Source organism: Cibotium barometz, chromosome 45 (genome assembly GCF_041138505.1).
Source record: "Cibotium barometz isolate CiBa-2024 chromosome 45, ASM4113850v1, whole genome shotgun sequence".
NCBI classification, from domain to species: Eukaryota; Viridiplantae; Streptophyta; class Polypodiopsida; order Cyatheales; family Cibotiaceae; genus Cibotium; species Cibotium barometz.
In genome coordinates, this window is record NC_141090.1 from 5,290,748 (window position 1) to 5,316,055 (window position 25,308).

The 25,308-nt window shown below is 39.8% G+C and overlaps 1 pseudogene; it reads left to right on the forward strand.

Moving 5' to 3' along the window:
• The first annotated feature begins 14,970 nt into the window (after window positions 1–14,970).
• Window positions 14,971–15,679, forward strand: LOC147612345 (uncharacterized; annotated as a pseudogene).
• Window positions 15,680–25,308: the final 9,629 nt, after the last annotated feature.

The window sequence follows — 25,308 nt, forward strand, 5'->3', positions numbered from 1 at the left end:
CATTTGTTGCAACTCCAAAAGTGCCTCACACAAGAGAACTCCACATAGTCCACTTATTTGATGTACATATGGACTATCCCCTATGATGTCCATAAGCCCACGGAGTCTTGTTGAGCTTTGATTGATGAGTGGTGAAGTACACCAATGGCTATGGCTGTCCATATAGTAAATTTGCAGCAATGACACCTTTCATGCTATCATCCCTTTCCATGCATATAGCTGTCCCTTTCATGCTATCATCCCTTTCCATGCATATAGCTATCCAAAGACACCATATAGCTGTACTCATTTCATGAAGACTCAAGCATAAGGTAATAGGTGTCCCACACCAAGTCCCCATCAATAAGGTTGACTTCCAGAAATGCCCGATTCAAAAGGAAACCCATCTGCTTCAAGTGGTAGATGCATAGTATCCACCCGGGTCATAATGGAAACCCATCTACTTCAAGTGGTAGATGCATAGTATCCACCCGTGGAAACCCATCCGCTTCAAGTGGCAATGCATGCTGTCCACCCGGATCATATGGAAATGAATCCACATCAAGCATCTTTCCATGTATACCAGGATCAAATGGGTACGAAACATCATGGTTGGAAGTGTCATCACTAACTAATGTTCTGCCATCAAAGTCCACCCATGAATCACTTCCATAAACCAAAGCACTAACTAATGTTCTGCCATCAAAGTCCACCCATGAATCACTTCCATAAACCAAAGCATCATCATCATCATTACCCAAAGCATTTTCCTCATAAATGTCATTGTAATCACAATCAACCACATTATTGCTTTCATCCACACCATCATTTTGTGAATCCACATCATGCGCCACATCTTCATGGTCGGCAACCACAAATTCCTCATGCAATGCAACACCATTAAGATCTTCGTCTAGTAAGAGTTGTCTCCTTCATCAAGAAGAGTCTCATTGCATTCATATTTATCCATACAATTCTTCCCAAGAAGAGATCCATGCATTTGCTCTTCATCTTTCCCATCAACACTTACATCTTCATGGCTGTCCACTACTTCATTTTCAGACATCCATACATGCATTGAAGCCACTTGACATAAATCATTAGCATCACTTTCATCACTTGAAGTGTCCCCATAGCAATGGCTTCCAATAAGAGATGTGGACTGAAGTGAACTCCTAGTAGAAAGCCCATGTATAGATGGGGTAGGCTTGTAGAAGAGCTCCACTAACAACATGATCTCATTAAGAGCAATGTCATTGTCAATATCCATGATGCATTGGACCACTTGCATGAACTCCTTGCCTAATTTTTGCACAAATCCACCTATATGATCTCCTTCTCCTCAATGTTAGGCACAAAGAAGGAAAGGTACCAATATTCCTCGGCATACTTAGGTAATGAATCCACATGTAATAGTGGCATACATTTTTCCCTAAAGCTCCATTGCTCTTGAGTAGCCACAAAGTTTTACACTACTTCGTAGGCTAGATTCACCCAATCCCACTTGTACTCATGCATTACTTGTAGCCACCATTACTTGTTGTAGCCACCATTACTTGTTGTAGCCACCATTATCTAGCTTTGCCTCCAAATTTGCATGTCACTTGCTTCACTTTGTCCCCCTCATTGCATGGAAATGCACAAAAGTAGGCATCCCAATTGCGAATCCATTCCTTGAGCTGATACAAGTGACTCCTTCCCCATCAAAAGAGAGCAAAATTTCTACAAATGATTCACCTTGCTTGAACCATAAGCTTCCAATAGGAGTAGAAATCATGCAATCCACAAATTCATCCTTTGTCAAGGACTTTGGTAACTTGGAGTGTATGACCTCATCATACAACTGTGCATACCTATCTTTGTCATCTTCATTGGAAATTATGGCTATTTCCCTTTGTTTTGACTCATGAAATCTTGCCTATCCTTTTCTTCCTTTCCATAGGACTTTGACAATGGTGATTCAACATGAGAAACATATTTTGGGTTCTTTTGAACTGTTGTCTTCATATTTTTAATGTTCCCATTAGAAGTTCCCACCTCAAATACAACATTCCATGTCAATTAAGCCCATAAGATGATGGATTTGGAAATAACCTTTGTGATTGTTGCCAGCCTCTTGTCTTATCAAGAGAAGTGTCAATCTTTTTCACACACCTTTGCACTTCATTTATCCCATCTCACCAAGCTTCTTGAAGCCCTCATTCATAGCATTGAACATTTGCTCCATGAGAATATTGCTTTGCCGCATATGCTCACTGTTTTGCCTCAAAAGCTCACTGTTTTGGAAGCAAATATCCCTTTGTGCATCCATCATAGCTTCGGTGATAGTAACCTTTAACATATCCAAAGTAATGTGCTCCAAAGAAACTTGTGCACTTCCACTTGTGTGTGTGTGCCCTGACATGCTCTCATTCACCATGTGATCACTCATGTTATGTAAAGGCATTCACGGTCACGTTCACAGTCACCCATGGTATCAAATTAGGGTTTTTGGTGCTACCAATGTCGGAATTGAATGATCAAAGGCTTGCCACATTCGTCTCAATGAGAGGAACACTTCTATCACCCTGGATCACCACTTTGACCACTCCTATACCTCTCTGTTTTGACTTTTAGCTTAAAGTCAACTATGAGAGGTTGACCATCCAATTGATAATGGAATTCAAAACTTGTTAGCTCATTTGGAAGCTCTTGGGTAGTGCTCTTAGGCTATGTAAACACCTTCAATTCAGTCCACACTATTTTTGACGGAATTAGGATTTTCAGCCTGACAAAACTGTCCCCTTTTTGTACCATGAGATGGTGTCTGAAGAATCAACCACTTGATGGCTAGTTAGGTTTGCCTTAAGACGCCCTTTTAAGGCTTCCAAAGACGCTTGAGAGATCTTGAAAGGATTGGGACTGAATTGCACTTTTGTACCCAACTGTAGAGTGTAGGAACATCACGAAAATTTTGCCATAGTCTCCCCACACAATTTGACCCAAATCTCAATCAAAATCCATAAGCACTTGCCCAATATCCAATCATGAAAATTTTGCCATAGTCTCCCCACACAATTTGACCCAAATCTCAATCAAAATCCATAAGCACTTGCCCAATATCCAATCATGATATAATTCCACAAGTGATCACTATCAAAAGCATACTTGCTTATGCAGCTCTTATGCTTCGACCACTATCAAAAGCATACTTGCTTATGCAGCTCTTATGCTTCGACCACTATCAAGTATCCATGGCATGCCCAATCAAGTATCCATGGCATGCCCAATCAAGTGACAATTGGCTTCCATAGCCTTAGCATGCTTGCAATATAGTTGAGTGTGTGTCGAAGGAGCGCTTTATGCTTGCCGGTCTCCCGGCCAAGCCTTCCTACCCTCGTACCTAGTCCGATTCTAGGCACAAGTTAGGGCCAAGTCTTCACATCCAAGTACCTAATCCCTGTCCTTGCCGCTTTACCAAAAGCACTCACGAGACAAGGAGAGTTCATGCCATGCTCCCCTCGGGCCTCTCCTCCAATTCCCGAGGTACCCTCACAATCATACTAGATACTATGAATTGAAGTGAGAGTACAAGTGAAGTGTATGTGGATGTAGCTTCAAAGGATAAGGTAGGAGCACTTACAATGTGTTTAGCATGACTGATGCTATTTTCATTTCATCATTACAAAGAGCATGTACTCATGCTTTCCCCCAATCATCCAAAGTAGCTCCGTTACACAATTCACCACAAAAACAACATCCACATAGCATCCAACATCATGTGAATCGCAAGGCAAATCGCAAGGCAAATGAATTGCAAGGATTAGCTCCACCCTTCAAGAGTAAAGTTATGTTGATAGATGCATTTTCTCAAGACCAAGCATCATGTGCCAAGCATGGAAATGTCCTTTCACCTCAAGCTTGTGTTCCAAAAGTCTTCTTCACCCTTAATTAATCAAAGATTTGAAATAGCTCATAAATCATAAAAGGCTTACCATTTGTCCATATAGCAATGATTCTTGGTAAAAAGGCATTCAACCCATAATAGTGATGAAGCTCTCCATTCGATCAAGTAAGTTGCAGCTCCTCCATACCCCAAGAAATCGCCATGGTAATGACTCTTAAGCCATGTTAAGCCGTAGGTTGCAGTCAGCCATCATAATGAAGCTTGATAAGGCGAATCAGCCCTCCCGCTAGTTGCAAGTCGTAAACAGCTGCTTTCCCCACCACTAGTTGTAGGTCAAATAGCTGCCTTGATATCTCCTATGTGTTCCAAGCAGTAGGAGCTAAGCAATGGCAAAGAAGATCATTCCTCTGTCGGATAGGGTGTTGGTGGAGAAGATCGTCCCTCTTTTTTGCCACGCTTAAGCTTGGCTATGCTTAAGACAAGATTAAGCTTGCTCAATGGCTATAAACGACACAACAAAAGATGCAGCAAACTCCAGCAAGGTGCGCTAAACGGTATCAGAGAAGAAAAACGTAGATCTCACAGTCGCCCAGCCGCCAAATCGACCTAATTCACCATCGCCATCCTAATCTTGAGCTTAAACAAGCATCAATGGTGAAATTAGCCACTTCTTGAGGAAGAGTGGGGCTTGATTTATAGCAGCAAGATGGTGAGAATATCCATGAGAATGTACATGAGAACCTCCATTAGAGAGCTTGAAATGAAGTTGAAGAGAAGATGAATCAAAGCCCTAAACTCCTGACATCAAACTTCTTGAGGAAGAGTGGGGCTTGATTTATAGCAGCAAGATGGTGAGAATATCCATGAGAATGTACATGAGAACCTCCATTAGAGAGCTTGAAATGAAGTTGAAGAGAAGATGAATCAAAGCCCTAAACTCCTGACATCAAATGGCTATGGATTGAATCTCTATCCTCTCCAAGATCAAACATGAGGAAGGAGGAAAAACCTAAATGTTTTGATTAAGAAAAGTTAATCATGATTTAGCAAAATTTTCCCCCAAATTTGGTCTTGTCCCTCAAATTTTGGAGCGGTTGCCCCAATTTTTGGTCCACAGTGACCCATAGCCTCCCACCAAAACATTAATTAATTCAAAAATCTAAGAGAATTCCAACATTCCACACTCCCCGTGCCCCATTTTTTAATCAAGAAATCAATCAAACTCAAGAAAATTTCCAAGAAAATCCAAGAAAATGTAAAAATTTTAAAATTTTTTAGAAAGCTTGGACCAAAGACAATGCTCTGATACCACTATAATGATGGAGAGAGAAAGAGAGAGAAAGATTGCACTCATGATGGGGTACCACATGCACTCATGATGATGGAGTACCACATGCACTCAAGGGAGTACCACCATAGCCATAGAAGCATGGAGCTCCAAGAAGTATGATTTGATTAGTCAAAAAGTGAGTAATGCCCCTAGTTACAATATTCACTTATATACTTGCCCACCTTTTCACACTCATTAATGTTGGGCCTCCATACTTGCCCAGCCATATCCATGCCCATGGGCTCCCTTTGAGTCTAATTCCAAGCCCCCTTCATTACAGAACGTTGTTATGCCCCCGACGTGTTGTAGTGTCTAAACATTGTAATTATGAGATTGGTTAGCTAAGCCACACAACTATGTAGCTTGTAAGCTTCTAGTTCATCTTTTACTAAGTTTTGGGCACCCAAGTGTAAATAGGAGCCAGTTGTATAAATAAAATTATTCTTGTAATGCAAGACACAATCCCCCTTTGAGTCTAGTATTATCTCCTTGTTCTTGTGTGTTTCTATTGTGTGTGTGTGTGAGAGAGAAAGAGTTGAGAGGAGAGAGAGCTACATTCTTGGTGCATATTCCACTTATGCTTGTATTCTTGAGTGTGCGAGTAGAGAGGAGTGAATGTTCCTCTCATGCTTGTATTCTTGAGTGTGAGAGTAGAGAGAAATGAATGTCCTTGTATGGAGAAAGGCAACCTCATGGTGACAACTTGAGGATGAGGCAAGAGAGTGGTGCTAGCTACCACTAGCAGATCTTGGAGTCTACTGAGATACGAGCTTGGACACCCAAGCTTGGACACTGGCAAGTTCCCCGATGACAAGTTAAGGTAAGCATTATCCAATACACTAGGACAGGGATGGTGTAGCCTGCAAAACATTTTTGGTGCTGCCGGCGCGAAACCAGCAGTCTTTTCTACTCTATTTGCACTGCATGATATCTTCTTACAAGTATCTTTTCCCTTATTATAGATGTTTGAAGCTGTGTGATTGGTAGAGAAGAGAATAACATGTGGATAAGGTTGTGAAGAAAGAGGTGAAAAATGATTGTTCTGCATTGTTTTAGCATTTGAAGTTGTTATTTGCATTGTTTGAAACCTAGGAAGGCACAAAACAAGAATTTGCATTAATATTTGCATGGTGTGAACTCCATAATCATGACCGTGATTATGCAAGAAACACCCATTTGCTACATTTTTTAAAATCTTGAAAAATAAAAAAATAAAGAGCCATTGATTTCATTGCTTGATGTCATTTGTATATTCATATTGTAAGGGAACAATCTAGAAAATTTGAATTTTAAAAAATAAGATTTACACCCATCAGTGATTTTGGTTCGATACTTGCGAAATCATGCCACTGTTGATTATGTGGTCTACAAAATCATGGTCGTGATTTTTGTTCACATCGTGATTTTTTAGAAAATCCTTCCGTTCCACAATTTTTTGGATTACCCATTAAAAGCCCCTTATCTCTGATAGATTCCATCTTATCCAAATGTGGTCATGGATCATAGCCTATGACCACGAGTGATACATCATAATCACATCACTAAAATCATGATGCATGATTACCACATCATGAATCATGCTTAAGAATCATATTACCAATCAACCATGTTGTGATTACCACATCACCAATCACGATGAGATAGGACTTGATAATTTGATAAGATAGACATCTAAAAGAGTGAAACTAGGGGTATCAAAAGGAACTCATTTGAACAATCTTTGGGTTGGTTTGGGTGAAGATAATCATCGTGATTTTGCAAAAGGATCATGGTCATGACTCTCAACCCTGCAAAATCATGTCAAGTGATATCTTCAGAATCAACCTGAGATATTCTCACATCAGGTATGTTCTTAAGGGCTTTATAACACTAGGGGAAGATGTGAGTAGCTAAGAATAAATTGCAATATCAACACGATTTCTATCTTAATCACGCCCGCCGTGACTTCTAATCACGCTCATGATTCTGTAGACATCTGGCATGATTCTGCACAAACCTGTCATTTGCTTATGTGATAATTCTAAGTGTGTGCAAATCTAAAATTTTGGCCAGTTAAAACCATTTCATGCACTTAATGTTGGGGAAGGCTTTGGTGATGATAGCGCCTCTAATTAACTAGGATTCTCCTACCAACAGAGAAGCTTAGGGTTAGCTCGCACAGTCAGCACATACAAAGAAGCATGTTTACCTTACACAGGTTGAATTCTTTTGAAACATCAAGTAATGAAGAATCCATGGAGAATCCTCTTAATGAGGAAGTGGTGGGGAAGAAGGGCACTTCTTCTCTAACACTATCTAGAGGGTTTATTGGTTTGCCCCGATGAATCCTAGAATATGGACATGAGGCTAAAAGGGAAGCTCTATAGGTTGCCAAGGAACAACCATCGAGAAGTGAGCACTGAAACACCTAGAAGTACATGTCAACAACTAAGGGAGGAATCCTCAACCTACGGTACTTTATACCCCAAGAATACAAAGGGATCCTATAAGTTCCCAAAGAACGAGGGTAGTATACTTCCACACTTCCAGAGAACTAGAGATTGAGGAAATAATGAGAGGCATAAGCCCAACTTATAAGGCTTTTGAATAGGAGAAGAACAACTTAGATCTTTGTATGGAGTTGTGGTCGAGAGACATGCTTTTGATACAACAATGCACAGAGAAAATTCTTCTAGTCTCCGGGGATCAAGGCAAGAAGAGGACTTGGTTGCATGAGGCAGTGCTAAAGAGTTTAAACATTAATCACATGATCAAGATGGATATCATCAAAGTGGACACAAAGAGGACATGGACTAGTCCCCTTGAGCCCTTAGGCACGAAAATGGCTCATTGCAAGAGCCATTTTCTACACCTCTCACCAGATGATTTTATCACTTGCCCAGCATACATGGATGTACACCTATCACATGGGATATGTTGTGCCATTGGACAGATCCGGACCTCATCACACTAGCTGCGGATTGAGACAGGGTGATATGTGGATTATATCTCGGATGACCACATTTGTCAACTATGCTACCACGAGGCAGAGATAGAGGAGCACTACATTTGCCAATGTATAGTCTATTATGAGATCCGAGGGAGATATCACTGTCTCTTCCGAGAGGATTTTGTGCCGTTACGTAGAGTCATGGAGTTTGAGGATCAGAGATGCCTCAGATTGTTCTACTTGAGCTCAGGAGAGACACAGAGACACCCTCTTGGCAGACAGGAGACCGAGCCATGATGTACCTAAACAGAGGATCCTGACAGATTTCTTTGGCACCAACAACCCGGCCCACACACCTCCTCTGATACCTCCTCCATCGGGCCATCAGGGCACCGGGGAGTCAACAGAGTAGTCATCTTATGTCGTGCTCGTCGGCCACGCCCACCAGGATCCCGACCACGGCATCCTCACCATCGCCGCACCAGATCAGAGCCATTATTTCTTGAAATGGAAGGTGCCTACCTCGTTTCTATGACCTCTCCATTCTAGATAGCCCCATGGCGAAGATATTTGATCTGAGGAGAGGGCAGCACTTCAACTAATCAGCATAAATGGATCTACTTGATATACATTTTCCAATATTTTCTACTCAGTATCATCTAGGAGTCTTAATTACAGTTCTTATAATTGTAAGACAATCAGTTTATTGTACGTTTTAGTTTCATTTAGTTGTTCTCTTTGATGAGACACCAACTTCAGATGTACTCTCAGTTTTGGTCTCATAGGCCATTATGGCCTCTTAGAGACATTAATATATCATTTCATTTTCTCATGTTCCTCTCTCTTCCTCTCTCTCTCTCTCCCTATCTCCCCCTCTCATATTCCTCTCTCTCTCTCTCTCTCTCTCTCTCTCTCTCTCTCTCTCTCCCCCCCTAGCATCCAGTCTATCCCTCTCTCTATCTCTCTCTCTCTTCATCTACCACCTTCTCTCCCCCTCGTGAGCTTCTCTCTCTCCCTCCCTCCCTCTCTCCCCCTCGTGAGCTTCTCTCTCTCCCTCCCTCCCTCTCTCCTAACATCCATTCTCTCCCTCCTGATCTTCTCACTCTCTTTGTCCCTCCCTCTCTCTGTCCCTCCCTCCCTCCCTCTCTCTTCATCTCTACCACCTTCTCTTCCCCTCCTGATAATCTCTCTCTCTCTCTCTCTCTCTCTCTCTCTCTCTCTCTCTCTCCCTTCCCTCTCACTCTCCCCCTCCCCCTATCTCTCCCCCATCTCTCTCTCTTCCTTTCTCCTATTCTTCTCTCCCCGTGTCTCTCTCTACCCTTCCTATTATCTTTGTCTCCATCTCGATCTCGTGTGATAGCAAGTTAGGATGAAGTCCCAAGTGATGTACTTCATGGATATATTATGAGAGTAGTCATTGTAATAGCATTAGCCTCTTATGAGCCTAAAGTGCCCGGCTAGCCACAGTTTAAGTGAGTGTGAACACTTATGGCCATGTATATGAGTGAATTTCTCTCATAATACAACAAACTCTCCCATTGTGCAATTGAGTCTTTTGAGTGTCACAAGAGAAGGGTGAGAAGAGGCAGAAAAGAAATCCTTGCTTTTATAGCTTGTGTGAGGCATTCAGATGTGTGTGTGAGTGAGAGAGATAGAGAGCTTTTCCATCCTCATTTCTAAGTGATAGAGAGGAGTAAGAGGAAAGAGAAAGTAAGGAGAAACTCTTTTTCATTGAGTTCTTTTCTTCAAAAATTCTTTGTGAGATCATCATCTTGGTGTTCTATGTGTAAGCAACAGTGAGTAGCTTTTTGAGTTGAGCTACAAGCTCTCACTATTTTCCATCATTTTTCTCTAATCTACGTATTACCCATTGCCCATTGTCTTGATTAATGGTTTCCCATGAAAAAGATGTGGATTTGAAAGAGATTTATGTGTGATTTGGTGCAAAATAGCTCTCTTTTTTGTTTTGTAAAGAATGCTTTTTTACTTAATTTTTTGGTTCATTTATTGTTTTTGTTATGGTTAATGTGGTTTTTAATTTTCTTAGGGCTTGCACATAGAGTGTATTAGGCTTATTTTGCATCCATTGCATCAAACAATGCAATAGAATGCAATTTTTAGTGAATGTTAGCTCTCTTTAGTGTTAAACATAGAACTAAAATCATTAATTTTAGCTTAAATTGTGTGTTTTTTGTTGGAATTGTATGCATTAGAGTATTAGCAAGCATTAGGAGTAGCTTAATCATTGAAAGAAATTCTCAAAAACATTAAAAAACTCTTAAAAATGACTAATTTTTCTTAATTGATTGGTTTTTATCATTAAGAGTGATTAATCCACTTCAAGAGACAAAAAAATTAGAAAATATGCTATTTGGGGTCCAAATTGATCATGTAAGTAGTCAAAATTAATGTTTTTGAGTGTGTTGAGAGCATCTACATGCTTCAAAACACTTAATTACATTAATTTCTTCATCAATTGGAGGGATTTGACTCTTTTTTTTTCTTAATTTTGCCTTAAAAGCAGAGACTAAAATTAAGAGTCTAATTAATCTCTAATTATACATTAATTTACACATTAGTTGATGCACATAGCTTAGAAGTTCCTTGCTCTATCCAATGATGTGCTCAATTGTGTTAATTAATTAGTCATTAGGGGTTAATTAGAGTCCTTGATTAGTGTAAGAGAGAAAGATTAGTAAAAAGATTAATCTTTGATTAATTCTTAATCTTTTTTTTACATAACTCATTAGGACTAATGAGCATTCAATGAGTAGATGCCCATGAGTTGTCAAATTGTCCATTTTGGGGGTCATTTATGAAGGGTGTAAGGGGGTGTCATAAAAAGGTTGACTTTTTTAATTCCCACTTACCTTTTTGGGAAAATGCCCATATCTCCCCAATTTAAAATTTAAAAAATATTCCCCCCAAACAAGGAAATTCAAAACCCAAAATTGGTTCACGCGTGACCATTTTTGCACTCACGCCTTAAGGGTTTACATCCTAGGAGTCTGCGTCCAAAAAAAAAAAATCAAAAATTGGTTCATGTGTGAACCATTTCTGCACTCATGCCTTAAGGATTGACGTCTTAGGAATTCGCACCCAAAAAAAATCAAATTTAATTTTTTCGTGAAGTCTGGTTCATGGCATGAAACCCTAAGTATTTCACGGCATAAAACACTAAGCATCTCACGGCGTGAAATAGTCCCCATTTAAAAAAAATCAAAAAATGGTTCACGCGTGAACCATTTCTACACTCATGCCTTAAGGTCTCACGTCCTAAGGGTCCGCGCATTTAAAAAAAACCAAATTTAAATTTTTCATGAAGTCCAATTCACGATATGAAATAGTCCCCACGTAATAATAATAATAATAATCAAATTTGATAAAATCCATAAAGTCCGCTTCATACCGTGACTTGCACCCTGCTAGTTCACGATGTGGAAGGGGGTCCATCGGTAACTTAAAAAAAAAAGACTATGGAAAACACCGCTGTTTGGAGGCTCGTATCTCCTAAACCGTGAATCTAATAAAGGCGCTATAGTGCTCATCGAAAAGTCGACATCGAGCTCTTCAAATTTAGTCTGGATTGTTCAAAATCAAAATCGGTTATTTTGGCCTCCGACGACCAGCAGCCTTAAAATCCAACTCAAAAATCGAGGCAAAAAATAAGCCACTAGAAATCGCCCAAAACAGCACGAAAACGACTACGAACCATATTCGGGCTATTTTTTGAGAGTCTAAATGACAAAATCACGAACGATTCAGAGAGGCAAAGTTGTAGTACTCCAAAAATGCTACAACTCTCTCATACAAAGTTTTTCCAAATTCCTTTTAGAATACCCTCAAAAATGTACTTCGAAACAAAAAAAATTCCCAGAAAAAAATTTCATCTTGAGACAATGATGGAAAATAGGTTTTAGGACCTCCTCTTTCATCTGGGAATTTACTAGTATGCACTTTTTTTGAAAAAATATTCCTAAGGTCGTTCACGTGCGTGTAGCGTCTAAGCTAATTAGGGCAAACGGACACTCGTTTGACCCAACGAAGAGTACACTTGGCCTCTTGAAGGCTGTAACGAGCTGTGAGAATCTAAAAAGCCAAAAAAAACATATGTGCTTGCTTATTAAGGAGCAATTGACAGCGTTAGATATGGCAACGATACAAGGACTATGTGGGCCGATGCTCTCACTGAACCCAATGGCTGACAGCTTCAAGCCATTGAGATCTATTCCGCAAATGCATCCCCCAATCCCATTCGCCATTCCAACAACAAGAGTGTCATCGGGTTTTGCATCCCCTATCACTTCAATCCCAACTGGGGGCTTTGGTCTTCTATCTAACATTTCCACAAATCCTATAAGTACCAACCCTTTTGAACACCTAGATGCCCACACCTTGGACATATTGACTAGCCTAGAAAGGGGGGTTGCCCCATCAAGGACTGAGTGAGTCTCTACCCACAAGAGAACTCACATATACGGCTTTAGTGACTCGTACAAAAATACGGTCGTACATATTTCCAAACATGAGAAGGCATGAGGTATGGAGGATTAAAGGTTCCTTACCAAGTTGCTTGTGATGAGGAAAAGGAACAAACAAAAACCAAAATGGAAATATTAAAAGCATAAGAAAATGATGTAATGATTTCTAGAATGTAGCTACTTGTTGGGTGTTGTGATTTCAGGACCCAAGGGAGGACTCACCTTGTGGAATTTCAGAGATGAAGCTTACTTCCCAGACATATGGAGCAGAAGTAGGTGGCTACATTGACACAGATAGTAGCACACTTAAGTTCCCATGGATGAGATTCTTTATCAGCATGTACATGTGGACTCTTCATTAGATTGGTGGGAATCATCTTCCCACCGTCTCCTTGGTCTACCATCAGTTTTTATGGTTATACATATATTGTATAACTTAAAATGGCTTGCATTGTACCTTGAAATGGTTCTACATGATATATTGTATAACTTGAAATGGCTTGCATTGTACCTTTTGGTAGGCACTTATTCACATATTTTCATGATGGGAGATAGTACACTCCCAAAAGGGAAGAGAGGTGTTGATGGGTGTGAACACCCCCTAGCATTTTTGCATTAGCATGGGCGTGAACACCTCCTAGCATTAGTAGCATTAGCTTAGGCTAATGAGTTGTGAGATACAAGATGTCATATTAAGAAGTGGTTACAAGAGGGCTAGTGGGGAGTTAGGATCTTGTGGGGTTTATGGGAGCCCAATAGTCACATGGGTAGCCCAACAATCACATGGGTATCCTAAGAATCACATGGTTGGATGGCTATATAAAGCCCCTCTTGTATGAAAATTGTACATGCCTATGACTATGGTATGTACATGATTCTTGTACGTGCACAATATGTGATACATGGATATGGAATACACTATGATGTTATGATGTTTTGCTTGTATGTTTATCTTGTGTCTTTTATCTTATTATTGATCCATGTCTCCTACTCCATGCTCATGTGTGCAAGTGTACTCCATGGCTATGTATGTAGGAGCATGTGGGTTCCCCCATGTTAGCAAGGTGATGCTTACATGGAGTGAATTCAACAAAGGAAGATGAGGTGAATATAGTAAATGAAGGTGGTTTAGATGATGAATCGCTTGAGTATTGGGTTAGTGACCCCCTTGAACAACTTTCAATTCAAGATCAAGAAGTCTTTCCTTCAAGAAGCGACCAAGCTAGTAGCCCTCAATCTTCATCTTCTAGCTCTCCGGAGAGAGAAGAACAAGATCCTACAGTGCAAGAGCGTAACACAAGACAAACAAGGCAACTAGGAAGTCCTTGCAAGAGAAGCCTGGGTGGAGGATCCACTGAATGAATCCCATCACAATCAAATGGGGAATTGGATAATGAGGAGATTGAAGAGGAGCATGCATCTACATGAGAGGAGGTTGATCTTCATGATAAGATTTTAGAAGCAGAGGGGCCGATTCTAAATGATAGGGATGGTGCTAATGATGAGTGGGTGAATGTAGCAACTCCAACTTGGAATAGTGGAGATGGTATGGAGACTTTTCATCCTCTACCATTGTTTTTCAAGGTGATCAAGGAATGGAACTTGGGCAACTACCACGTGAGTTCTTAGAAATTCAATTATTTCTTATGTTGTTTCCCTTATACTTGATTAATATGATGATAAATGGGACCAATAGATATGTTGAGGAACAAAGGGAAAGGGCCATGAATTTCTAGGAGTTGGTCTCTTAGATTGTCACTCTTTTCTTAGATTATTGGGGGGATCTCATTGGTCCTGGCTCAACAATATATTCCTTCCAAGAGATTCTATTGGAATGAAGATAAAAAAGGTGTGGTTTGATTTCCTAACTATGGGGAGAAAATGAGTCAAACAACATATCAAAAAATCAAGAGGTTTTTGCACATAAGGGATAACTCTTAGTGCCCTCTCACTAGAGGCACAAGAGATCACAAACTTTGGTAGATCATCCCCTTGGAGGAGGAGAGGTTAATTGAGACCTTTTAAAGATTTTATAATCCACATATGTTTCTCACTATATGGATGAGAGGATCATACCCTTAAAGTGCAAGCTAAACCCATGTAGATTCTACAAAACCCAAAGAAGCCACACAAATTTGGAATCCAGGTTTCGAACATGTTTGATTGTCAAACTGCATACAATTTCAACTTTTGTATCTCCTATGACAAGGTTCAGTGTGTCTAGAGCTTTCCTTCCATGAAATGGCCTCTCTTGTGAAATATGTAAAGAGGAAAGGGCCATCACATCTATTTTGATAGATATTTACATCTATCAAGCTTTTTGGACATTTGAGGGTAAAATAGGAAACATTTTCCCAGTAGAGGCATGCTAAACATTGCTACGTTTGCTCATGGGACAATAGGGGTTGCATTTTTTTTTGAAGAAAGAGGTCTGATTTTTTATTTGTGGATGGACAAGAAGCCTATTTTATTTGCATCAAATCTTTTTGGAGTGAAACATGATGGCAATGTGAAGAGGCAAATTGGAAATGGAGATAGAGTTGAAGTTCCATGTCCTGAACTTGCTATTTAATACAACAAGAACAACGAAAGATGTGATACCTTTGTTAGCATGGTGCTTGTTGGGAGTGGATATAGCCTAGAAAGCACTATTCGTGGATGGATATGCCTGCTTTAGGGGGTCTAATGGATTATGTGTTTACCAATGCATAGATAATCTGGAACGAACACAATGGGAATATGAACCTTACTCGCTTTAATTTTATGTTGAACCTCCAAGAGCCGTGTGTTGACATTCCATGGTGGGGGACAAGAGGTATGAATAGTGGGGCGGATGTTTTGGGGGAGGCCATGTTGCTATGAGATTGGGGGCAATAAGGCTAGCAAGTATGTGTTGTTTGTGTGGTTGAACGAAAGAGATTATTTTCCGAGCATATAAGGAAGTACAAGGAGCAAAGGCTTCATGCACAATTTGGGGATGTAAGAAGCGCATGTGTGTTGCACCTTTCTTTCAAAAGTCCAATAGCTTGGAGACTCGGCCATTTTTGAATGATGGTTGGGCAAAAGAGGAATAGAAGACATCTATGAGACGACGCCAGCAGACTATACGTGAGTATGGATGCCTTTTTTACTCTTGATGTAATAGTTTGATTTTCATTATGTAAATTCCAAAATTGGTAGCATCAAATGGGTGGGCTGATTTTGGTTTGATATTTATTGTATCTCATGTCATGGTTGGGCTGATTTGAAAATGTGTGTGTGTGTACACGATAGACTCCTTTTTTTACAACATTTTTTTTTGGCTTGCCAATGCTACTACAGGTAAGTACCATATATTTACACACTTCAATGTAAGCATGTTCATAGTATTCATGGGCTTTAATTTAGTGTTATTTGGGCTTGTTTAGGGATTGGTTATGGGTTTATGTAGGTTTCACATGTAGGTGCTTCAATGGGATGGAGTGTGGCTTTAATGGGATGGAGTGTGGCTTTAATGGGCTTCTTTTTGCTTGTTTTGTTATGCATGTGAATCCTCTTCATGGGCTGATTTTAGGTTGAGTATGGGATGGTTATGAATTGGTTATGGGCTGATTTTGGTTTGATGTGGGTTTCACATGCAAGAGCTTTGATGTGGGATGGATTCTTACATGTAATATTATGTAGCCTGGATGGGCTATTTTTTGCATGTTTTGTTATGCATGTGTATCCTCTTCATGGGATGATTTTAAGTTAATAATGTAATGGTAATGTGGGCTGATTTGGGTTTCACATGTAGGAGCTTTGATGGGATAGAGTCTTATATGTGCAAGATTATATAGTTTTAATGGGCTGTTTTTACTTAATTTTGCTATGTGCATCCTCTTCATGGGCTGATTTTATGTTGATTATGGGATGGTTATGAGGACTCATTTTGGTTTGATTTAGGTTTCGCATGCATGAGCTTTGATGGGATGAACACTTACGTGCAAGACTATGTAGCTTTGATGGGTTATTTTTGGCTTGTTTTGTTATGCACCACTAATGAGAATATCTTTTTGCATGTAAGTTATCATTTTTATTTAGCTTTTTTGGGCTGAATTTTTAGGAAAGTATAAAATCTTTAATGGCTAGAATCATAAAATATTTGGGTTTCTCTATTTACATATATAGAAGCTTTGATGGGCTAAACTTATCAAGCAAGTGAAGGATCATGATGGACTGAGTTTCTTTCAATCATACATTGTTTTGGTATGCTTTGCATGTTCTCAACTATCATGTTTAGGATTTCTTCTCATATGAAGAGACCTCAAAAACATTTTCCTGAGTCAAAATACTATGCTTGGTTGATGGTAGTCTAAGAATACCATAGAAATGTTTCTTACAAGAAACTATAACTTTTCCATAACCCTACACATCTATAGAGTTCACCAACACAACAAAATTAGTAACATGGATGCATAACACATACATAATATACACATACATTGAAGAATTAAAAAATTGAGTAATTCACCTTCCTAAGTTTTTGAAGGCTTTGATGAGAGCGAGAGGCTTTTGGAGGCATCTGCTTGTCTTCTCTACCTTCTCCATCTTTCTTTGTGCTAGCATCGATCTTGTGAAGGTCTCTTTCTCTTGCCAAAGCATGTCCTAGAGTGATTTTTTTGTGTTTTTTGGCTGATTAGGGTTCTATCTTACATTTCTAACTTACCTACGTATACAAATATAATAAAAAACATGATTGAAAGCTAAAAAGATGCTCTATGCATACTTTTAGCTTCATGCAAGCTTGCAAGCTCTATGTATAAGCTTCATGCAAGCTTGCAAGCAGCCTATGCATAGAGCTTGCAAGAAGACTATGCAAGCTCTATGCATGAGCTTCTTGGATGAACTCTATACAAGGAAAGAAGCCTATAAAACATGCTTTATCTACCCACCTCCCCATCTTGGGGCCTCTTATATACAAGTAAAAAAATAATAAAAAAATAACAAAAGTAGCAAGGGTTTACAATCCATACTTGGAAGTGAAGAGATTGTGTAAAGATAGGCAAACTTGCAAATACACACAACAAAAGTAAAATAACCAGCAAATCATACCATTAATAGAGCTTGGGAAGGCAAAGGAAACAAGCAATCTCTTTGCATAAACTTGAAGCTCTATGCATAAGCTTCAATCTCTTTGCCTAAGCTTAAGCCTTATGCATAGAGCTTGAGAATAATGCTTAAGCTTATGCATAGGCCCTAAGCATAATTCTTAAGCTTATGCATAAGCCTTAAGCATAGCCTTAAGCTAGATGCATGCATGCTTAAACCTAAGCTAATCCTAAATCCCAACACCCAAGGGTGCAATTATCAAAAGCAAAGTAAATGAACAAGCAAAAACATGAGAAAGGTGAAGGGCTACCTAGAATCTCAACAAATTAGAAGTTGCAAAAAAAACACACAATTAGAAGCTGCATATTAGAGACACACACATAAAAAAATTTGAAACAAGAAAGGGATGGGGGAAGGGAGAGGACACAATTAGAAGCTGCATATTAGAGACACACACACAAAAAAAACTGAAACAAGAAAGGGATGGGGAAAGGGAGAAGAGAGAACCTTCTAATTTTTTGAGAGGATAAGCAAAACCAAGTTTCGAAAATGCTAATAGTGAGGCTCCGCGGTTCTGTTAATAATTCCCAGCATCGAAATAGTCGTCGTCGAAATATGCGTCAAAAAAAGTATCAAAATGCGCATCGAGATAGATAATGTTTTTGATGCCTATTTGGATGGTTATTTTGATGGCCGCTTAAGTTCATTTTTTAATTCCCTTTCACATTAAAACTTTGAATTTCTTGGTGGCTGGACACCTTTCCATAAAAAAAAGAATATACCGACTAGGCCATGCATGAAGTATAAAAGAAGCTCCACCTCCTCCTCATTTGGAGCCAAATTCACATGTGTATTCAGCATACATGGAGCCCATGAGTGCTATGAACCTTTCAAATTTTGTCAATTTAGAGGGGAAAATGCTATGCCCATGCAGTCACATTGCAAGTACCAAGTCACCCGACGTCAAAGAATTTACGATGAGTATTCCAAAAAATGGGGCATATTTCTAGTAGATCACTTGCAACTTGGTACTTGCAGTGGCATTGCAAGTACCAAGTCGCCCGACGTCAAAGAATTTAAGATGAGTATTCCAAAAAATGGGGCATATTTCTAGTAGAGCACTTGCAACATCTACTTATACTGGTCTTAATGTTCGCTCAAACAATGAACTGGTAGATATCCAACCTGAGCGCGGAGCAAAAGAGAAAAGGCAAAGGCAACCTCGATGGGATTGGAACATGAGCAAGCTTTTACAGATGCAGATCAAGTTCTAGAACATGACATGGCCGACATGATAGATGCCCTACACGACACAAGCCACAGAGTAGACGATCATGAAGTAGAAGACATCAGACAATGTGTGGAGCATGCTTCTTGAGAGGAGAAAGAGCTACATAGGCTTGCTCATCTACCACTTTACTGTGAAGCACATGTTTCAGTTCTCCGCACTTGCCTCTCCATATTGAACTTGTAATCAATATATGGGTGGTCTAATACAAGCATTTCAAAACTTATGGGGTATGTGTCCCTTCCCCTCTCTATGTTCACATGCTTGCATGAATGTCTTGTCTTTCTCCTTTACTATTCATTCTGTTATATCTAACGAGTTATTGAAAGATCAAATTCTACCAGAAGACAATGAGATGCCTTCGAACCGTGCACGAGCAAAAGACATGTTGCACTCCATAGGGATGGACTATAACACACACCATGCTTGTTCGAATAATTGTATCTCTTTTGGCATGAGTACGCCCCTCTTCATGAGTGTCCACAGTGTGGTTCATCGAGATATAGGCAAGATTTTCAAGGAAAAAGGGTCCCTACTAAAGTCTTACGACACTTTCCCACCATTCCATGCATTCAAACAATGTTCAGATGCACCAGTGCATCTTTAATGACTTGGCATCGAAACACTAGCTCCATAGATGACGTTATGTGTGTGTCGCTGATTCTCCAGCATGGAGGCATATCGAAGAGATGTGGGTGGACTTTGGGGAAGAGTCTTGTCATATTCATCTCGGACTAGCAATGGATGGATTCAATTCATTTGGCTTACGAAGTTCATCATGGAGTACATGGCTCATTTGCCTAGTGAATTATAACTTGCCACCATGGTTAGCAATAAATAAGGGGCACCTTTTACTTTCCATAATAGTTCTAGGAAAGTACAAGGTTAAGAATATGGATATGGACATCTACTTGGCTCCATTAGTTAACGAGCTATGCACGTTATGGGATGGTATCCAAGTTCTAAGCAGTCTAGAGAAAGGGCTGCAATAGTGTGAGGAATACTTATGTGGACCATGCATGATTGGCCGGGCTATGGAGAGTGCTCTAGTAAGCTAATTATTCTAAGATTTCTTGATCTGATTTAATTTCATGATTTTAGAATTTTTGTATTATTTGCATATCTCATCACAATGATTAGCATATTTGGCAGGACTTTCAATATCTGGTTATAATGCATGCCCTATATGTGGACATGAATTAGAGGCTCGTTACTCAATAGCTTTGAAGAATGTTGTCTACGAGGGCCACAAAAAGTATCTCCCTGATAACCATGAGTTGCGAGAGTGATTTCTAGGGAGGACTCCTGTTGTGCTACTAAAGCTAAGTGATTTCTAGGGAGGACTCCTCTTGTGCTACTAAAGCTAAGTGATTGGAGGAGGGCATGTGAAGTGGATCCAAGTTGTTTACCCCTTGGAATGAAGCGGCTATCCAACTTCCATCTACTCCCATACTGGAGTGATCTTCTAGTCAATCATCTTCTTGACCCTATACAAATTTTCAAAAACATAGCCGATATGCTTTGGAAAACCATCACACGTGCTAAAGAGAGCAAGGCACAAAGGGTTGATCTATAAGAGGTGGATCACATGCAACACTTATGGGCACGGAGCAGACTTGATGGGAAGGTGATTCTCCCTAGAGCACCTTGGGTCTTAACCAAAGAAGAGCAACGGCATGTAAAGAAGTGCATCAGCGAGTTTCGTACTCCCACTAGTTGTATGTATTTCTTGAAGGAAGCATTCACAAAGGATGAAGCGCTTAGTGGTTTGAAGTCTCATGACTAGCACAAAATCTTATAGTTTGTGCTGCCAATAGCCATCAAGGATTGCCTCAGTGAAGACATAAGCTGAAGACATAAGAGCGATAATATACAAGATTAGTGCAGTGGTACGGTGGATATCAAAGAATGAGATTAGAAGAAATACATTGGAAGCAGCTCGTCTAAACTCCACTGAAGCAGTTATAATGGTGGATAAATTCTTTCTAATAAGTTTCCTGACTATTCAATTGCACCTACTTGTTCATGTGGTTAACAAGATTGCTATAGCAGGTATTTCTCATAGGCGATGGATGTTTTTCCTTGAGAGATTTATGAAGACACTGAAAGCTTTTGTTCATCACACAAAAAGCTCACCCTGAGAGCAGTATGGCAACTGGATGGCTTTTTCAAGAATATCTTGTATACATAACATAATTTCTTAGTATGTCAAACCTATATATGCCATGATTGTGGACACAAGAAGAGGATGATCGGCTCGTTGTTGGGGGGGAAGAGCCTCAAGGACAAGGGCTTTAGAGAACAATGGATACGGCATTGCGAGAGAAGATTAATAAATTTTACATCCTCAACTCAAGTGCTATGGAGAAATGGATTGAGAGGTATAACCTAGTAAAGAGGGAAAGATACTGAGAGCGTTTGAATTTTAGAAAGATTCAAACAACTAGAGCATTGCCATACCTAGATTCACTCGCTCAACTTCCAGAATTTTCTTTTAGTAGATGGCTTCAGCAAACCATATAACAAGCAAAACAGAGTGGTGAGGTTATAAGCGAGACGAGGAGGAGCTTACATATATGGTTGTGATTAAGTGAGTTTTTATATGTACATAAGAAACCGTAAGACATAGTCTTGTATAAGTTTTTGTTCTTGATACAATTTCATAATCTTCTTTTACTTGCAGTATTGCAAATTTGGTGCACTTTGGTCACACGATCGTCTCACCACTTTTGAGTGAAGCAAATAGAAAAGAAGAGAACAACATTTGATTGTGGTGTCAAAGAAAATTTCACGCAAGAACATCGTTCAAGCGTAGGTGATCTAAGTCGTGAAGTTGGCATGCTTGATTACTGTGGAACGATACAAGACATTATCAAGGTTGGGTTTAGAAAGTTTCTATGTTCATTTTTGATGTGAAGTGGTTCAAGGTAGTGACTCAGGGACCACAAGCAACCATGCACAGAGATAAGATCGGATTTGTTCAAGTAGACTCCACAAAGATATGGACAAACCAAAGGGACACATTTGTTCAAGTAGACTCCACAAAGATATGGACAAACCAAAGGGACACATTTGTGCTACCAAAGCATTGTGAGCAGGTCATCTTCAAGGTGGACCCGAGAGATCATAGGTGATTGTTTGTAATTCAAATTGATCCATGCAGTAAACAAATATTTAAAGATATGGAAATATTAGATGAAGTAGAGGTTGAGGAACCCACTCAAGAAGCACAAGAAACAGGATACTGATCCAGTTGAATAACTAGAAGAATGATCAAATGAAGGTATAGTAATTCAACAATTACTAGCACTTGAACCAGAAGAAAACACAAAAACTAATCCGGAATTCAAAGAAGAAATAGAAGAACAACTTTCAACACAACCACCTCTAATGCCTGAAATAGAAGCTAATAGAAGAGGATGATACGAAGGCTACACCTATTGACAAAGATGTAGATGGAGAGGTATTTCTAGAAATAGATGTATTCAGAGTCATGGATCTAGCTGAGGGTGAGAGAGTCAATGATGAGCTATAACATCTTATTTCAATTTTATTTTACCAAGAAATACTTGGTTTTTATCAATGTTTTCTTTTTTTGTACACTTAATTTTTTTAAGAAGTCCAAAATAAAAAATAAAAAAATTAGTTTTCGATGCGCTTTTTGAAGATGATGCAGTGGCTGTTTTCTTAAAAGCAGTCAAGAAGGTGTACCCCACCTTAGTCACCACCCTGAAGAACATACCTAATCCTACCCTTGAAGGAGTCATTCAATCTTGTCTTGATGAAGAAAAGAGGCCAAAGGGAGGAGCTGAATCTTCAAATGCATCGACTCCATTGAGAATATCGAACAAGCTTTATCACATCAAGTGAGCAAAGTAAGGTGTGTCCATTGCAAAAAGGTGGGTCATTTGGCAAATAATTGTTGGATCAAATATCCCAACAAGATGAAATGTAACAAGTGTAAACAAACGGGGAATATCACTTCTAAATGTCCTAACAAAGAGTTAGAGGCTAACTTTGCATTAGCCTCTAACTCCACTGAGAAGTTGTTTTAAATCTCAAATGTAACAACACCTATATTCCTAACCTTGTACGCCTAATGTTATAAAGGCAACCTATGTCCAATACCACCTATTCCAATTTTTTTCATAGTTGGTATTGAGGGGGGGTATTAAAAGACTAAGGTCATGTAAAAGGGTAGGAGAAGTGTGTGTGTGTGTGTGTGTGTGTGTGTGTGTGAATGGACTTATGGTCCACTAGCTCACCTATTTAAAGACAAAGCTAGAAGGCATTTGTGTGGGCAAAGGCCAAGTTGTATGCATAAGCAACTTAATAAACAAGATTTGTTCTTGTATTTTTTGGGTCTCTCTCTTCCACTCAACTTGATCTAGCATAAGCACCACGTTTTCTTAACATAAGGTACATGGTGTGTCACACCCACACTTGCACGGATTTTTGATAGCTCACGTTGAATCATGGGCTATGAGGTCCTCAATGGACTCACGAGAGTCCATGCTAAAGAGGATGATGTGAGGCCACCTTAATGAAAACCCTACCCTAGATGTGAAAGGGATGAAAATGTCTAATGGAGATTATGGAAGACCTAATAGAGATTAGGTGAATAATTATGTGAAAAGTTAATGTAGATTAGGCAATGATGGAGCTCTAAGAGTGAACAGTGAGAATGAAAGGGGGGGAGTGGGGCTTTTAAATTAGGGAGAGAGGGAGCTCTAAGAGTGCACAATGAGAATGGGGGGGAAAAAATGGGGCTTTTAATTTAGAGAGAGAGGGAGCTCTAAAAGTGAACAATGAGAATGGGGGGGGGGGCTTTTATATCTTGACTCGGTTAGGGTAAAGATTTTGAGACAAGGAACATGTGGCACCCCACGATTGGTTGTGGTATTACACATGTCCATCATGGGTTGGGTACCCACGTTTTTATTTTTTAAGATTTTTTTCTTTCCTTTGCAATGTGGAGCATGGAAAATCAAAAATTTTCTTTTTGGATTTTTGTTTCCTTTGTAACATCGTCAAGCTAGACACGTGTCCCATTAGTTGGATATACATGTAGCTCAGTTTGAGTTATGTGGAAAATTAAAAATTAACTAATTTTTCTCTCCTTCACAATGTTGTCGAGATTTACACGTGTTCATCATCTATGTGACTCAATAAATTTTCATGAAAAATTACAAAATTTATTTTTAGAAATTTATTTTTCCAAAACACGTGTCCATACTTAGTTGGGTATCCACGTAATGAGGTTGAGTTATGTGGAATTAATTTTTTTTTTGGTAATTTTTCCTTTCCTTTACAATGTGTCGAAATAAAAAAACATGTGTCCACATGGGCTGGGGTACCCACGTAACTTGATCGGGTTACCTGGACATTTAAAATTTATTTTTTTCCTTCACAACATGGTCGAGCTGCACACATGTCCATCTACGATTGAGTATCCTCGTGATTCGGTCGATTTACATAAAAACTTATTTTATTATTTTGCTTTCTTTATATAATCTTGAGGTGCATGCTTGATTTACATGAATGCCATGGTTTATGTATAAGTAACTTAATCAAGTTACACATTGGACATTCAAATATGCATCTTGTAATATTGAAAGAGGCACTACTAAGAAACCTCATGTATCACGTGCGTTCAACAAAAACCCCTTATGTCACATAGGTGACGGTAGACCGGATGGCCAGACGGGGCTTTAGCGTCAACGCCTCGGTCGGAGCGCTGAGGACGTGGCCATCCGGGGTTCAGTGGGAGAGGACGCCCATGCGGAGTCATGGGTGGCCAGGCTAGTGTGGACGGCAGGCCACACATTATATAGCCTGGGGGATGAGGGGCAATCCTCATTCTTCCTCTATGGCTGGGTGGTGAACCGTCCCCTCTTGTGGTAACACTCGAAGTGGTGTTACGAGAATCTAACATTGGTATCAGAGCGTCAGTTTTGATTGGGTCAGGGTTCGTGCATGACCGGGGACCAGAGCCCACTCAATGGTTTCAAAAAAATCTTATCCTTATCTCCACAATCGACTGTGTGGAGGGAGGGGGCCAGAACTGGAAGGAAGAATTCTCTCTCTCTCTCTCTCTCTCTCTCTCTCTCTCTCTCTCTCTCTCTCTCTCTCTCTCTCTCTCGCTCTCCGTTGCACACACCAAAGCGCTCCATTGCAAGTAAGCAATGTCGTTTTTTTTGCTTTGGAGCTTGTCTGCGAAAGAGAAGCTTTTCGTCTAATGTAGAGAGAGAGGTCGACTGCGAAGAGAGAGAACGACTGTCTGGTGTGTGGAGGGAACCGACACTAGTAATGAGCCTATCTGGAGCTGTGGGGAGCTGAGAGTGA